Below are 4953 nucleotides of genomic sequence, written 5' to 3'. Positions count from 1 at the left end.
GCAAATAATGAAACAAAACAAAAAAGGTTCTTTCTTTGAAGAAAAATGAGAGAGACAGAGAAAGAGAGAGAGAGAGAAAGAGAGACAGAGACAGAGACAGAGACAGAGATGATCAGAAAGTTAGGATTCGAGACATGCCCAGCATGTTTAGCGAACAATCGGACAGAACGGGTTTGTTCGACAGTTGTTACAGAAAAAAAAAGATTTAAAGGGAGGTGAATGTGTGTGTGTGTGAGTGTGTGTGTGTGTGTGTGTGTGTGTGTGTGTTTCGACTTGTCAGCCGCCTTCTAAACTGGTTCAAATCTGATCTCACTTGTCGATTCTAGTCTGTCATTGTTGATAATTTCCAGTCTGAACCCGTTAAAATTGAACATGGAGTCCCACAGGGATCTGTTTGAGGCCCAGTGCTCTTGACACTGTACACTGCTCCTCTCGCTGAAACCGTCATAATGTCAGTTATCATTCTTATGCTGATGATACTCAACTCCAGAAGAGTGATACCCCTGAAAAATTGTCGTTGCTTTTGCAAGAAACATCCAACTGCTTCCTGGACATTAAAAACTGGATGACTCTAATAAGTTAGAATTGAACGCGGACAAAACTGAAGCAATGATCAGAGGAACTAAACAAAAACTCTCTTCCATGACAACTGACACAATCAAACTTGGCAGTACATCCATCCCTCTTTCCAGTTCAGTCAGGAACCTCGGCAAAAAATTATCAGTCAGACATGTCATTCCTGCTACTGTCAAATGGGGCGCATCAGTTCCGTCCGGAAATATCTGTTTACTGACGCAATATCTAGACTTGTCGTTTCTCTCATTCTCTCTCGCCTTGACTACTGTAACTCTCTATTGTCTGGTTTGCCTGCTTCATCCATCCAGTCCCTTCAGCACATACAAAACTCTGCTGCTCGACTCGTCCTCGGAAAGAAAAGATCTGAGCACATCACTCCTCTTTTGCAACATCTCCACTGGCTCCCTGTCTCACACAGAATAAAGTACAAGATCAGCACACTGTGTTATAAATGTATTCCCTAATCTGCCCCTTCCTATCTCTGGCTGCCTTCACCTCTACACTCCATCTCGCTCTCTACGATCGGCATCGGATCCACTCTGTTTACACATACCCAGATTCATACACTCGACTGTTGGCCGCCGTTCTTTCTCTGTCTCTGGACCTTGTATTTGGAATGAACTTCTGCTTTCGCTTCGTCAGGTCTCCGCACTCAGCTCTTTCAAGTCTGGCCTTAACTCACTCAGTACGGCCAGTCCTCTCTTCTCCTCTACACAGACCCCTCGGATGTCCAGTGGGTGTCTGAATGACCCAACCTTTAGCTTCCGTCGTCAGAATTGTGGTATTCTTTGTCAACATTCACGTCTTCAGTATAAGAGCCTTCCGCTTGCAATATTTTGATGATGGTAACTGGGGTGAAACGCTGTTAACGTCGTCTCTTTCGCCGTTCGTATGGAGAGAGTTAAAGCCCACCTCTTCCCAAAATAGCCTCCCTCCCCTGCCTCTTCCTTGTCTTCAGTTTCTCCAGTTTTAGAGTTATGCATACGTGTGAATGACTGGTGCGGAAACGCTTTGATTTGTCTCTGCACCAGATTCAGCACTATATAAATACCATTATTATTATTATTATTATTGTTATTAGTGTGTGTGTGTGTGTGTGTGTGTGTGTGTGTGTGTGGACGGAGAGAGAGAGACAGAGACAGAGACAGAGACAGAGACACAGAGAGGAGAGATGCTGGGAAAAGAGAAAGATAGATATATGTTTTTGAGTGCTTTAATTTTGACACTAATAAGTGTGAACTGCATTGCCTGAAATGTTCCTATCTTTGTGGCAGTCATACTAATTTCGTATCTATATCCGCAAAACCCTTTCAGTAGGGGCAGTGGTCTGTACTGAATAGATTTTCGTTTCGTTTCGTTTCGTTTCGTTTCGTTTTCTCTTCTCCTTTGGTTTTGTAACAACAGTCCGTTCAATAATGTTATCATGTAATGATAAATGACCTCGAGTCAGAGGCTGTCTTACTGTGGATGAAAATAGTCGCATCTTTATTTGTCTGTCTGTCTGTCTGGGTACCTGTCTGTATATGTGTTTGCCTGCTTGCCTGCCTGCCAGTCTGTCTGGACCCCCCCCCCACACACACACACACACACCCCGCCCTCTCTCTCTGTCTCCCTGTCTTTGATTCTCTCTGTCTCAACTCTCTCTCTCTCTCTCCCTTCCCACCCCACCCCCTCTCTCTCTCTCTGTCTCCTCTCAATTTCCCTCTTTCTTAAACTCTCTGTGCCTCCTTCACCCTCCCCCCCACTCTCTCTCTCCCCCTCCTTCCTTCTCCCCCTCTCTCTCTGTCCCATCTCACTCTCCCTCTTTCCGAATCTCTCTCTCTACCTCCTCCACCCATCTCTCTCTCTGTCTCTCCTCTCATTCTTCCTCTTTCTTAATCTCTGCCCCCCCCCCCCTCTCTCTCTCTCCCTCTGTCCTCCCTGTTGTATTTCTGCCTCTGGTCAGCACCAGACCGATGTGTTTTCACTGTCAGGTGGAACGGGTCTTCCAGTTTGTCACAGGGACTGAGGTGAGAGATGGTCAGAAAGATTCAGAAAGGGGGGGGGGGGAGTTTTGGTGAGGAAGAGAGAAAAGTGTGTTTGGGATAAAAGGAGAGATGGACAGAAGAAACTGTGAGAGAGAAAGTGTGAAAGAGGAGAAGGAGGAGTGAGATTGGAAGGAAGATGGACAGAAGGTGTGAGTTTGGGAGGAAGAAGATAGACAGAAAGTGTGAGTTTGGGAGGAAGAAGATAGACAGAAAGTGTGAGTTTGGGAGGAAGAAGATAGACAGAAAGTGTGAGTTTGGGAGGAAGAAGATAGACAGAAAGAGTGAGTTTGGGAGGAAGAAGATAGACAGAAAGAGTGAGTTTGGGAGGAAGATAGACAGACAGAAAGTGTGAGTTTGGCAGGATTTAATAAGACAGACAGAAAGTGTGAGTTTGGGAGGAAGAAGATAGACAGAAAGTGTGAGTTTGGGAGGAAGAAGATAGACAGAAAGTGTGAGTTTGGGAGGAAGAAGATAGACAGAAAGAGTGAGTTTGGGAGGAAGATAGACAGAAAATGTGTGTTAAGGAGGACGATAGACAGAAAGTGTGTGTGTTTAGGAGGAAGATAGACAGAAAGTGTGTGTTAAGGAGGACGATAGACAGAAAGTGTGTGTGTTTAGGAGGAAGATAGAAAGTGTGTGTTGAGGAGGAAGATAGACAGAAAGTGTGTGTGTTTAGGAGGCCTGTTTGCGTGCCTGCCAGTCTGTCTGCCCCCTCTCTCTCTCTCTCTCTGTCTCCCTGTCTTTGATTCTCTCTGTCTCAACTCTCTCTCTCCCTTCCCACCCCACCCCCCCTCTCTCTCTGTCTCCTCTCAATTTCCCTCTTTCTTAAACTCTCTGTGCCTCCTTCACCCACCCACCCTCTCTCTCTCTCTCCCTCCTTCCTTCTCCCCCCTCTCTCTCTGTCCCATCTCACTCTCCCTCTTTCCGAATCTCTCTCTCTACCTCCTCCACCCATCTCTCTCTCTCTGTCTCCTCTCATTCTTACTCTTTCTTAATCTCTGCCCCCCCCCCTCTCTCTCTCTCCCTCTCTCCTCCCTGTTGTATTTCTGCCTCTGGTCAGCACCAGACCGATGTGTTTTCACTGTCAGGTGGAACGGGTCTTCCAGTTTGTCACAGGGACTGAGGTCAGAGATGGTCAGAAAGATTCAGAAAGGGGGGGGGGGGCGAGTTTTGGTGAGGAAGAGAGAAAAGTGTGAGTTTGGGATAAAAGGAGAGATGGACAGAAGAAACTGTGAGACAGAAAGTGTGAAAGAGGAGAAGGAGGAGTGAGATTGGAAGGAAGATGGACAGAAAGTGTGAGTTGTGCAGGGTTAAGAAAGACGGCAAGTGTGAGTTTGGCAGGATTTAGGAAGACAGACAGAAAGTGTGAGTTTGGGAGGAAGAAGATAGACAGAAAGTGTGAGTTTGGGAGGAAGAAGATAGACAGAAAGTGTGAGTTTGGGAGGAAGAAGATAGACAGAAAGAGTGAGTTTGGGAGGAAGATAGACAGACAGAAAGTGTGAGTTTGGCAGGATTTAAGAAGACAGACAGAAAGTGTGAGTTTGGGAGGAAGAAGATAGACAGAAAGTGTGAGTTTGGGAGGAAGAAGATAGACAGAAAGTGTGAGTTTGGGAGGAAGAAGATAGACAGAAAGAGTGAGTTTGGGAGGAAGATAGACAGAAAATGTGTGTTAAGGAGGACGATAGACAGAAAGTGTGTGTGTTTAGGAGGAAGATAGACAGAAAGTGTGTGTTAAGGAGGACGATAGACAGAAAGTGTGTGTGTTTAGGAGGAAGATAGAAAGTGTGTGTTGAGGAGGAAGATAGACAGAAAGTGTGTGTGTTTAGGAGGCCTGTTTGCGTGCCTGCCAGTCTGTCTGCCCCCTCTCTCTCTCTGTCTCCCTGTCTTTGATTCTCTCTGTCTCAACTCTCTCTCTCCCTTCCCACCCCACCCCCCCTCTCTCTCTGTCTCCTCTCAATTTCCCTCTTTCTTAAACTCTCTGTGCCTCCTTCACCCACCCACCCTCTCTCTCTCTCTCCCTCCTTCCTTCTCCCCCTCTCTCTCTGTCCCCTCTCACTCTCCCTCTTTCCGAATCTCTCTCTCTACCTCCTCCACCCATCTCTCTCTCTGTCTCTCCTCTCATTCTTCCTCTTTCTTAATCTCTCTCCGCCCCCCCCCTTCTGTCTCTCCCTCTCTCCTCCCTGTTGTATTTCTGCCTCTGGTCAGCACCAGACCGATGTGTTTTCACTGTCAGGTGGAACGGGTCTTCCAGTTTGTCACAGGGACTGAGGTCAGAGATGGTCAGAAAGATTCAGAAAGGGGGGGGGGGGCGAGTTTTGGTGAGGAAGAGAGAAAAGTGTGAGTTTGGGAT

Source organism: Babylonia areolata, chromosome 16 (assembly GCF_041734735.1).
Source record: "Babylonia areolata isolate BAREFJ2019XMU chromosome 16, ASM4173473v1, whole genome shotgun sequence".
NCBI lineage: Eukaryota > Metazoa > Mollusca > Gastropoda > Neogastropoda > Buccinidae > Babylonia > Babylonia areolata.
The sequence above is the reverse complement of the archived record's forward strand: the minus strand, read 5'-3'. Positions refer to the sequence as shown.